We start from the raw sequence: 13346 nt of genomic DNA, 5'->3' as shown, positions 1-13346 counted from the left end.
TACTAGCCACGCGAAAGTGCGACACATATAGCTACCTACCGCAAATCGACCGATTTTCGAATTTCACGCGATTAATTAGGTCCGCCGCAACTGTGCTGTTCGCCGCCGAGGTCTTCAAAGCCAAAATGCTCAAAAGAAAGCACGAAATAGAAATAAATCGGAATCACCTAAGACTGGCGGAACTATTATTAGTTCGACGCAGCCAAAACATCTCATTCAGTGAAGACATAAGAAGGTTACATCGAAGCGAGCCAGCGTCGAAAGGATCCCCCTTAGAAAGGTGACAGCAAAACTGGACAACAAAGGAACGCTCCTGCTGGATTCCAGAATCGACCGAGGGACAGCGATACCTATTCTTCACGCAAAAGAAGAGTTCACGCGCTTACTTATCGCATACTACCACGCAAAGTTCAATCATGGCAACCACAAAACCGTGATGAATGAGCTTACTCAAAGATACCACATTGTTGGTCTGCGTGGTACGCTAAGATATATATGCGAAAATTGTCAATGGTGCAAAACACATAAGGGCAAACCTCTCAAACTACCCTATGGAGATTTACCACCAGAGCGCCTAATGTCGAACCAACCCCCTTCACCGCCACCGCATGCGATCTCTTCGGACCAATAACAATCACGATTGGTCGACGTCACGAGAAGAGGTGGGGAGCCCTATTCACGTGCCTCACAACTAGGGCCGTGCATATGGAGCTCGTTGCATCATTATCAGCTGCTTCACTCATACTGGCACTGAGAAGAATGATGGCACGCAGAGGAACACCCACCGTGATATATTCGGATAATGGAACTAATTTCGTCGGAGCGGAGCGCGAAATATCTGACGCCTTGCTGACCGCCGAAAAGCAACTGAAAGAGTTCGCCGAGTACAAAGAGATCACATGGAAGAAGATACCTCCTGGAAACCCATCAGCTGGAGGAGCCTGGGAGCGTTTAGTATCTTCGATTAAAACAGCGCTTCGTGCCACCCTACATGAAAAGCACCCCAAAGAAGAAGTGCTGCACACGCTGTTGTTGGAAGCAGAACACGTCGTTAATTCTCGACCACTCACGCCACTGACGGGCAGTCAAGAAGAAGCATTGACGCCTAATCATTTTCTCATTGGCAGGTCCAACGCCATGTCTCCATTCTGTAATTTCCACGATATAACGCTCAATGAAAAATCGTGGCAACAATCGCAAAAGATGGCAGATCATTTCTGGGCTAGATGGACCAAAGAATATCGACCGCAACTGAAGCTTCGAGTAAGTCAAGGACGGACCACCGCAAACGTAAAACCCGGCGACATTGTCATAATTGTTGATGGAACAATGCCGAGAGGTACGTGGCCTAGAGGCGAAGTAATAAAAACTTACCCCGGCCCAGATGGCATAGTACGCGTAGTAGAAGCACGCACCGCCGCCGGCCTCCTTCGTCGTCCTGCGTCTAGACTTATAAAAATTTCCGAAGCTGAAGGTGTTAGCACACGTGGGGGAGAATGTCGGAAATAGGTTAAGATATTGTAAATATAGATATTTAGATTAGTATTCGTTTTGTTTTTGTTTACTTTATTTTCCTATTTTTATTGTGATTGTTGATTTGTTTGTTTACCTGTATATTTTATTAATTATGTGCCATGTAATAGATATAAGGTTTTTATGAAAATAAATGCATTTGTCAGGCCACACTATACAGTAACACGAACTTACACACACTATCCCCACTCAGCATTACACGATTCTCTCCTGGCTTCCCATTGGTCCTCCCCGCGGCTCGATCATGATCGACCGTGCTCCCCTCCCTCGCGCGCAAGCGACAATATTTAAATACCGCGCTCACATATTCCAACTCACTCGCCGCTCGACCCTACGCAGAACAACACGTACTAGTAATACTTTAATGCAGATGCACTCTATGGAAGCAAGTTGTTTCATTTTATAATAATACAGTCCACCCTCAACAGTGATAGTTCGATCTGTGTGACAAACGTGGTAGGTAGATTTCTTCACGAAAACATACTTATGAGCAGCACCAGTCATAGCTGTACCATAAAGTTGTAGTTTGATAAATACAATATTTTTGTGTTTTGCCTCGTAGTACGTACATTTCATTAAAATGTATCTGAGATTCTGTTGTCATTTTGTCGTTTTATTTATTTACACTAATCCACACGTCGTAGCTGTGCCGCATTTTGTACAAATAGCTTCTATGTACGTATTATTTAGGAGTGTCATCATCACCATTAAGGTCAAACGTTTCATTTAAAACAACGAGCATTCAAAATGTCCATAGCACTGTACACACGCTACTAGCTCAAACTTGGTGTATACTCGAAATTCACGAGCCTGTAACTTTCTAGACATCCAGTTTGTTTGTGCGATCGAAAGTTCTGAACTAGAACTCAGACAGTTTGTCTAAATTCCCATACTTTTGATGTTCGTAGCGCCGAAGATGGATGGATCCGTTGGAACGATCGACAATTGTACGTGTAATTACTTAAAAAATTAAATGAAAATTGTATTATTACACAAGCAGGTGGTAGGACCTTGTGCAAGGTCCGCCCGGATTGCTACCACCATCTTGCTCGCTAATCCTGCCGTGAAGCAGCAGTGCTTGCACTGTTGTGTTTCGGCGTGGAGAGTAGTCTTACTCATCAAATAATACAAATGCTGAGTCCGCTCCTTTTGCCACATAAAACTGTTTTCTGGTTAGGTTCAGTGTAGGTACTATATTTTTCTTTTTTCAACTGTTCATTTTTTTATAATTTTTTTATTTATTTTTTGTGCCAATAAATGAATTTTTTCTTTCTTTCTTTTCTTTTTGATAGTGTTTTATGCAGCGATTAACCTTAACAGTGAACAGTGATCACAAAATTCTATATTGCTCTCGTGTCTGACATTTTTTAATGCGCAAGTTGTCTCCACGTGGTTTCTGGAATTTTACTATCAAGTTGCAAAGAGAGTACTTTGACACTCAACTGGCGAAATTTTCCTATTAATTAGGACAGAAAAGCCATATTTTAAAAGAGAAGAAGAAGAAGATGCTAGGTCTGCGCAAATGCCTACGAGTATTGTCTGTGTCACCTTGTCAAAGCCGTTGATTTACGAAGTGTCCGATTGCTCGTACTCGTACAACAAAGGCTATTACTTACGTATTCTCGATAAATTACCAACTTGAAATCCATTCTCATTGCTATGCGGCCGGGGGCAGCACTAAATTAAATACTTTTAGGAAACGAGATAAACAGCGGTGCCAACCTAGCAGCGTCAACAAGCGGCGTAAATCAAACCGCGCGACAAGTGCGCCAACTTAACTAACTGTCGTTAGGATTAGTTCAACCTTGGGCGGCGCTGGAGGATACAATACCAATTCATTTAAGCGAGATTATCTGGTGGCTCGGGCCTTCAATGGAAGTTAATCACAGCCGTGGGCGTTGTGCTGCGATAATAGTAACTTGAGCTACAGGTATTTAACATGTATTATAAAGTAAGAGTAGGTAGCTGACTTATGAAGTTATGACCTATAGATAAATTAATTAAGTTTTGCGTTTCTATATCTAATGACGTCAGCTACAATACGCTTTAGTTTTAATTTGAATAAATTAATTTAATAAATAAATTTGATCAAAAATATCTGAACACGACTCTATTGTCAACGGCGTAGAAGCGTGTTCAGATATTTTTGATCACATTTTTGCTCACAAGTTTATGAACTTGACTGTACGATGCGAAAAATGCAACTGCGATTCGAAAATGTCAAATTAAAGAACACAGTAAGTAGTATTTATTTATTTATTAAAATATGTAAAACTTAGATAGTCGTATCATAACATTACAACACCACAGCCTGTACGAGTTCAGAGTAAACAGTACAGAAAAAAGCTTTCAAACAGGAAGCCCTCTTTTTTCGCCAGCACTAAAGAACGTTTATTTTTGCCCGGGATAATGACACCTACGTAAAAAGGCGTAACTTATTTCCTTTTATATTCTGTAACACATGCATTTTACGCGCCGGAGCTTACTCGGAGCTTACTCTGAGCGTGCGCAAAGTGGAAGGTTTGTAAAACAAACTTCCTCATATCAAAGATCTCGCCGGCTCAATGGAGTCCCGAATAAAAAGCGTTTGAGAGAGAATCCGGAAGCTCCTCAAATATTAAAGAGAGCAAAATAGGAGCGTCGCGGTTTTGAAATAAATCGATTAGAGTCGTTACCGTATTCGAGAGCGCTGGCGCCGCGGCCGTTTATATAACTTTACTTGCAATTAAATTACGGTTATTTTTTAACCTAACCCGTATTGGGAGCAGTAAGATTCTGGCGCTTCGCCGGGCGCTGCCGCGGCACGCTCGCTCCGCTCGCTCGGCTCGCGCGCTGTTGTGGCATAGCTGCTGTTCTGTTCTGGCGGTACGCCTGCTGCTTCCACAGCACGCTTACTTTTCTGGCCTTAATTTTACCTTAGCCCATTATTATAGTAGCTGTTCGTTCCTTTGACCATGTGTCAATGTGTTTATGCCACGTTAAGATCGCACTATTTAATTCCGTGAAAATACTATTGTATTGTCCAAACTAGTGTTTCGCTATGCCATTATGCCATATTAAAATCGGCGATGCTATGTTCTGTTATTTAATATTCTGCAGAAGTATATTCGGGGATAACGTGTTCTGCAATTTAATATTCTGAGAAATGAAGTGACTATTATTCGAACTGATAATTATACCAAGTTACGATTATGCAAAAGTGAGACACCGGTTATGCGAAGTGTATTTCGGAGAATCGTTATTATGCAAGATAAAGGGGTGATTCAAAGATAAGGTTTTATTAATAAGTCATTGTATGAATTTATGTAATATAACTAGCGACATGTGCTCCTGCTCCGCATGGATGTAGTTTTGGGAAAAAAGCAGTGAAAAATGTGAAGCTACTGGCTTTGATATAGAGTTCTTTATTTTATTTTTTTATTTTTTATTCAAAATGGCCTCCTACGAAGCCCGTCAGCGCTGCTGTTGGAAATGCCCTCGCTGTATCACAACACAACAAAACTTCCTGGGAATAGTAGAGTTGAAAGTCGACTCGACTTTGCCAGAATAGGTTCTCTTTGAATCGGCGCGTCGCTTGTTTCCTCTATTTTTATCCCATAAATTTCCTTCTCATTGCGTCCTGAAATAAGCAAAACCCATCGGAAATCATTAGTCGGTGATTCTTTTTCGTGTTCTTTACACATTTGCTTTGTTGCTGACTGCTCTTCTCGAACGCCGTGTTTAATGAAACGGATTCATAAAATACTAAATGCAGCTTGCAGCTTAGAGTACAAAACATTTGTTGTTTGTCCAATATCCTACTAATATTATAAACCCAACACCATCTTGGACGTGTTAGTTGGCATGGCAGGTGCGACTCCCCAATGTTGCGGCATTGGATGCCACACGCGGTCACACGCGGCCGTTTGTTTAATTTGATTGATCTTGTTTTATTTTATTTTATTAACACTAGTCTAAGTATTGACTTTAATAGACTATAACACCCATGAATGATTAAATGTTCCATACCTACTATAATCCGAAATAAAATATTTTTTGAATTTGAATATTTCAAATGCGAAAAATTGTGTGTTTTTTACTCCTTAACGCTAAAACGGCAGAACGGGCTTCGACTAAATTTGGTCGGTACACGATTTAGTAATTCGGAGTACGTGGGTGGCTGGTGCGGGTGGGCTACTCTTTATCCCGATATTAGCAGTAAGCAGGGACCCGGATGGACTTCGCACAAGTTCCAACTATTCGCAATTGTCTGTATGAAATGTGCTGGTATGGTCAAGGAGTTTAATTCATGAGCCACCATTCAACCATTTCACAGTAAACGTCATAGTGACATCGCATTAATTTACAAGGTAAATCGTAATGACTTTTCCTTTGAAAAGGTTCCATGGTGGCTCATGAAGGAAAGTCCTTGACCGTACAAGCACGGTGGTTTTTAACAGTTTAGTAGAAAGGTAATTATTGACTTTGTTAACACTTGAAACCTTTAACGTAAAAGAAAAGAAAGTTAGACAAAAGCTAGTTAACTTTATTAACCAAGTCCGCGCGGAATTGAAATTTGTAGTGAAATTCTTTCGTCTAATAAAGCAAAAAACCGTCTATGGCGTTTGCTATTTCGTGTGAATGAAACGTGTGTGAGTAGATAGATACTGAATATTAAAAATGTTCAACCGCTTTTATACATATTTTTTTAGACGTAATTATTTTAAAACTTTATATTTTTTAACTAAATTCAAAGTTTCATATACCGAAATTAAAAAAAATGGAAAATCCCGAATATGATGATAAAAACTGTCTTATTATATTATGCCCTTTTGAAGGTCTTAAACTACCTATACTAACAAATTTCATCTAAATCAGGTTCAGGGGTTTAAACATAAAGAGGTAACAGACAGAAAGACAAATAGTAGTAAGTATATTTATTTTTACGATTAAGAAGTGGATTGCTGGTACTTGTGTAGGTCTTGTGAGCAGGGATGTAACGGTTGTGGTTAAAGCGGAACCAGATGCTTTCAATTTAGTTTATCGGAACCAGAAACGGAATCGGAACCGAAAACGGAACCGGGACAAGAATCGGAGCCTGAGTGACAGGTGGACGAGGTGTTAAGGGTGGGTCCACTAAACCTGAGGGCTTATTGCGTAACGTTTCTGACACTCGCGATCACAATCAAATGACAGTTTTCGCATACAAAAACTGTCATTAGATTGTGATCGCGAGTGTCAGAAACGCTACATAGGTAATTAAATTAGCCTTCTGTTTGTTTTTGATGTCCGCCGCTCATGTCCAGTCGCCGCGGTAAGCATTGACATCCGATATAACTTCCGTTTCAAAAGTAACGGAACCGGAACTGAAACGGATGTTTAACATCAAACGGAAGTTCCGACTTAACGGAAACGGAATCGGAGCTCCGTATAACATCCCTGATTGTGAGTATATTATTGTTCGTGTAGCATAACAACTTGGTTCAGCTGATTATAAATCGATTCATTCGGCGGTATCGGCGGGCGAATCTACATTAGTAAGTTAGAACATTGTTATCTTAAGGGCGCCCGCGGCCGCGGCTTCGGCGCAATATGCGCAATCGGCGGCGCTGCGAGCGGTCCTTCTGTTCACTGCCCACCCGAGCCGCCGCCGCTCGCTTACCGAAACTTACATTACCGAAAAGTCATAATAACAACAAATGAGATATTACGCTTCACACATCGTAAATTAAAATACCAAAAAGCGTAGTTGACCCAGAAATACCTTCCGCCGAGCGAGCGAAGAGAGCGTGCCGCGGCAGCGGCCGGCGAAGTGCCAGAACCGATATGGCGCATTTCACGATATGCCTAGGAATTTCGTGATCTGGCGGATTTTACGATCGGCCGCCGACATATAGACAACTAGAATATAACTTTAAATATGACATGTAACAAACAATACTATTAGTGTGTCCCTCCGGCCCTCCGCCTCGCCGGCGCTGTCCGTCGCGTTTAATAACTCGCCTTCTAATCCCCGGTAATGACGCCGGCTTCTTCATATCAGCCGAAATTAGGTTTGCGGAAAGCGACGTGTTTTTACATTATAGTGACGTTAATACCGCGTTATGTCAGCGTAATAGCGTTTACGGCAATTAGTCCGGCGAAATGACCCGCGTCAGGCGCGCCGGAGGCGGACACGGACAGTGCGCGTCCATCATCTGGTGTCGATATAGCCATAGGTAGCTGTGGTGAAGCTTCATTGTAATCTAGTAATGGTCAACGTTACCTGTCTATATATATGTAAAGGTATAAGATAGCGTGGTGTTTTTAACCGTTCCAAAGACCCGACTACAATACAATACATACAATAGATCGCATACCAGAGTGGCTTTCCACAGTAATTTTCACGATGATTTCTTTGGCAGTTGTAAGGATGTCATCTAACATGGCATTTACAGGTTCTAACCCTGGTATGGGATGCAGTTTCTTTGACTGTTCAAACACACTTGACAAATTACTCCACCAGTTCATTGTTTTGCTACGCTACAGTATTTAAATTATAAGCTGCGCTACCTACTTTATTTGCACGGTTGAATGCTTTAATATCGGCAATAAGATCTGTTAGCAATTTCCTTTAGAATGCTGTTGGTAATTCATCTCACATGGCTTAGTAATGACACTATATTTTTCCGTTATTATGCGATGTTCAATAAACAGTCGTTGTATTGTATTTCGAGTCATTTATTCTCCATATTAGACGTCTAATATAACGCTACAATTTTACATAAATATTTTACATCGGATATTTGGGCCGTGGTCACTCTGGAAAGGGAAAGCTTTATTTAGAACGACACAGTTCACGCAGGCGCAGTATCTTTAAAGCTAACTGCCGCAATACATGGAAAAGGTGGGTACGAGCCTGCCACAGTTGGGGCACTAAATAAAATATTCTGTTGGAAAGATATTGACGAGGAAAAGCTGTCGTTTTATCGGTGCACTTTGTGGAGGCGCTGAACGTTGAACGGTGGCAAAACGTCACTTTACCGCCGCGAGATAATTGATTGGTTCAGGCGCTGCTTTGCCGAGGTCCATATCAATGGACTACTCTAGTTTTACCACGCACCACAGTTAAGACTGAACGATACATACATATCACGTACATTTTAATAATAGATGCTATAGTTGTGTAAGTCAGTGCATGATGTTCTGCAAAGGCACATAATATGCTTAAATCTCACACACATACAAATATCACGCCTGTATTCCCAAATGGGGTAGGCAGAGCACACGAAACGTTACCGCTTCGGAGCCACTTTTAGCGATTTTAGGTTATAATTTTGACAAAAACGGTACAATAGTGACAGGTTGCTAGCCTGTCGCCTACGGTATACCTTAACCTATATCCTGTCGCCTTCTTACGACATCCGCGGAAGAAATGGAGAGGTGTAATTCTAACCACATGCTTAAATCTGAATTTAAAATAACATAGTCTATGAAACAACACATATGTTACACGCCTAAATGTCAAAACCACCACACGATAAAGAAAAAAAAGCAAGGTAAAAAAGGGAGAAATTGAAGAAGGTAGAAGAGATCGCTCTGTACCCTTAGTGTAAGTTTTCGGTTACAAAATACGTCTCGATCGCGTTCGCGTTTAAATCTCAATTTATATGGAAACACGAACAGCGCCTCTAGCGGAACGTTTGCGATGTTCGTGTTTCCATACAAATTGAGATTTTAACGCGAACGCGATCGAGACGTATTTTGTGACCGAAAACTTACACTAAGGGCACTGAAATGATAAGATGGCCTGTTGCTTAGCATGGTTTTTTCTATAGAGAAACTACAATATATAAAACCTTTGTTTTCTGTACTGCTTACTATATTTTGGTGTTGAATAAAGAGTCATTGTATTGTAATGTATTGTGAAATTAATAGAATGTAGGTATTTCTACAAAAAAGCCGTGGTGGCCTAGTGGTTTGACCTATCGCCTCTCAAACAGAGGGTCGTGGGTTCAAACCCCGGCTCGCACCTCAGAGTTTTTCCAAATTCATGTGCGGAATTACATTTGAAATTTACCACGAGCTTTGCGGTGAAGGAAAACATCGTGAGGAAACCTGCACAAACCTGCGAAGCAATTCAATGGTGCGTGTAAAGTTCCCAATCCGCACTGGGCCCGCGTGGGAACTATAGCCCAAGCCCTGTTCTGAGAGGAGGCCTGTGCCCAGCAGTGAGGCGTATAATATAGGCTGGGATGATGAGGTATTTCTACTACTTTCCACTAGAGCTGAGCTGTGCCCTCGCTGTGCTGACCTAATAGGTAAATTATATTCCACATCTCTGACCGTCGAGCTCCAGTGTGATGCGAGCGCGAGCGCGGTCCCGCGGCGTGTGCTGACAGCGCCGCTTGTTGCCCCGGGCCGGGCGCGGGTCAACAAATGGACGGCGGCAACACTCGGAGGTTAAAGGCTGTTGACTCTGAGCCCACGCGCTCATGTGTGGAAGAAAAGCTCGGAGATTGTTTTCCTTAAAGAGTTTAGTTTGTCGAACCACGAATCACTGCCCCTAGGTGTTTGTAAACAACAAGAAGGCTTACAACAGGCAATATAACCTTTATTATTAAGGTTTCTTTGCTTATATTCTACAACGTGTTATTTTTGATTTCCGTTAACTTTAAGGGATCATTCAACAGGTCAAATGAAGTGAACTTCTCCAAGACACTTATTTATAGTTTTCTTAACTCTTATTGTTGAAAAGATAATCGAGAATTAATATAAACAAATATGCGCGATAAAACAGTTCAAAAGGTGTTTTACACTGTGCACTACGTATCTGAAGTGCTTTTCATTTCATACATATTTCCACCGAAAAAAAGAAGCAAAAGAAGGTTAAGCAAGTGCATAAGTAACTTAACATACCTGCTCAATAATAAAGTCATTGATCTACCTTGCGACGCCATGAGCAAGATAACCTCAAACCTTTATCTCGGTTAACCTCAAAGACGCTCCGCTCGAGGTCCCAAGGGCCACTCAGCCCGGCACCCACGCCACTCGCGCCACTCACGCCACTCGGGCCTCACCTTCGAAAACAACATCCCTATAATTTAATTTCCAAGGGTTCCACAACTTTCCTCTTTTTCTTGCGCAATTCGGTTCGAGCAAAGGCTTGTTATTAGAGGACTACGGATGGTTTTTCAGTTTAAGCAAAACTTTTACTAGGTATAGGTAAGTATTCTTTGGTTGAATCGACATTAGATTAGCTTGCTGCGTCGAAATAGAATAGTCAAGTTTCAGAATAACATCACAAGAGTTTTTTTGCTTAATTGTACATACAAATATTGCTTTCTTTATACAAATTATAAACAAAACAACTTAATCTTTGTCACAAGACAAACGAATATCAAAAATAACGGTAAATGAAAACTTTTCTGACGCATAAAGCAAACTGTATTTTTGTCAGCGACAAATGAGACGTGGCTTCAACTTTCATATCGTTCGATGTAAATTTAAGAAAATTGCGAGAATCGTCAAAGTTGAATAAAACGTCGTTTCACCTGATATTCGAATTGAGGTCCAATCGAATTGCTTTGTTTTTGAAATATGTTCGATATTTTAATGTAATAATAAAGTCGACTTCGATGATAATAGTATTTTCACAAATACGAAATTGTTTCAACAAAACAGTCTGGTCACGATTAATGGATTTGGGCCATTGCATTGACGTGATATATGTGTAGATAAATCTTAATGTGCATAAGTCCTAGAATTTGAAGTTAATAGCCGGTTCAGGTTGAACTTCACTGTGGATGGATATTTACTAACATCGCGACATAGTCGCGCGCCTCCGCCACCGGGCGTTTTGTTGTTGTTGAAAATAACAGTAGTAAGAAGTTAAATTAAAACCATGCGCGACATGTTTACTGAATAGAAAGGGGTAAAGTACCTGTACTGGTTGATTGTTGAGACATTACCGGGATCAATTCTATACAAAATTTGCTTCTATATTTACGAGAAATTGTCACATTTTTTTAATCAATATCGCTAGAGGATTACTAACCCACATTTCACACGACAAAAAAAAATTGAAACCAAAAGAACACTATCTCACTAATTACTGCTACGAAACGCTGACCTATAATTAACTGAGTTATGTAAGGTTGTTCTTGATGACGTCACTAGAATCGTTCTATATTTTGGACTAGGTATTGCCCGAGATTTAGTTTGAAACGATTTCGTGGCAACAAAGGCATGGTTCATCGGAAAGTTACCTATCCGATGTTCTTCCTCGGGCCTCGAGTTATCTCCGTACCAAATTGAATTAGCAAAGTGGTTCAGCGGTTTAACAGCATTTTTCACAGGTACAGGGAGACAGTAAGTCAGAGTTACTTTCACATTTATAATATAAATGGATTTTTTTCTGTTACTGCATGGAACAACCTACGAGTATAACCAGGATCTACTCGTATATCGACTGGTAGAAAATTATTTAATGTCATAATGTAATATTTGACATAACTCTTTATTTCTCTGTAACCATTTATTTTTCAGAATGTTATAAAACGAACCTAACCTATAGAGTTCTACAGGATGACCATTTATAAAAATATGAAAAACTAGCCTGTTATCCGCGACTCCGTCCGCGTCGAATTCGTTTATCCTTATCCGGCGGGAACTATGTAATTCTCCGGGATAAAAACTATCCTTTGTCCTTCCCTGTAACTCAAACTATCTGTGTACCGAATTTAATCTAAATCGGTTCAGCGGTTTTGATGTGATGGAGTAACAAACAAACCAACAAACAGACTTACAAACTTTCGCATTAGAGGTGCAGGCTGGAAATCAGCGCGGTGAAGCATAGTCACACCGCACATGCTGACCTTGAGCCTTTAGCCATATATAGCTGAATGTATGTGTACCTTATCACGAATATGTATTTCTTTTTATGGGCAATAAATGTTTGTTTCTTTCTTTCTTTATAATATTAGTGGGATGTACGGTTTCAGCGGGAAAAAGATTATGACTAACAATAATTATGACAAACATAACATTATGAATTATAAATTTATGTCAGTCGAAAGGATCCCTTATAACCAACCAATCAAAGTTCAATATTTTAAAAATTTGACATACATTGTCGTCAAACTTATAACACCCCTCTTTTTGCGTCAGGGGTTGTAAAATGAATGAATGTATGGAGTAGGTACGAGTAGTGTATCGTGAGAGTGAGAGCACTAAGTTGCGCGTAGAGCGGGTCTAGCGCTAGCGCCAGGCCAGCAGCTGCTTGCAGGCGCAGGCCAGTCGCCGCCGAGCCGCGTAGCGCGGCGCGTGTCGTAGAGGCCCGCCCGTAGCGCCGCAGCGCGTAGACCCGCTACGGAGTTCGCGATAACAAGTTTGTGCGAATCTAAACTGTGTTTTGTGGTACAGTGTGTGATATTATCGAGCGGTAAGTTTTTTAAAATTATATTTGAGGATATTTGTGACGTTTTTATACTTATTTTGTGTATAATAGTAGTACTGTAACGGGTTATTAAAAACATAGTTTCTTCGTCGGAAATTGCCTAAGTTTTAAGAGAAAAAAAAAACTACAACTCTGGAAAAATTTGAAATGTTTTAATTCTATTATTAGTAAGTGCACTATTTTTGTTTATCTCACATATTTGAAAAACTTTTTTGATACGGTCGGACAGTTTTAATTCTTGTTTTTGATGCAATTAAAATTGATCCTGTTTGGTGCTGACCTGTAAGTGTACCTTAAGTGTTATGTTATAGTCGCCGCATGTGTCTTTAATTATCTAAGCCGCATGTATCAATAAAATATTAATGCAATAATACGTCTGTCGCTTGGTCTATATAGA

General features: G+C 40.6%; 1 protein-coding gene across 1 annotated transcript in view; it reads left to right on the top strand.

Moving 5' to 3' along the window:
- The first annotated feature begins 12805 nt into the window (after positions 1-12805).
- Positions 12806-13346, top strand: part of LOC141427690 (uncharacterized) — a 59181-nt gene continuing 58640 nt past the window's right edge. Inside the window, exon 1 of the mRNA XM_074087285.1 lies at positions 12806-12934. The gene's annotated coding sequence lies outside the window, so the exon portion shown is untranslated. The remainder of the gene's footprint in view (positions 12935-13346) is intronic.

Source organism: Choristoneura fumiferana, chromosome 5, assembly GCF_025370935.1.
Source record: "Choristoneura fumiferana chromosome 5, NRCan_CFum_1, whole genome shotgun sequence".
NCBI lineage: Eukaryota > Metazoa > Arthropoda > Insecta > Lepidoptera > Tortricidae > Choristoneura > Choristoneura fumiferana.
Note: the sequence above shows the minus strand (reverse complement) of the source record. Positions and strands in the feature narration are given on the sequence as shown.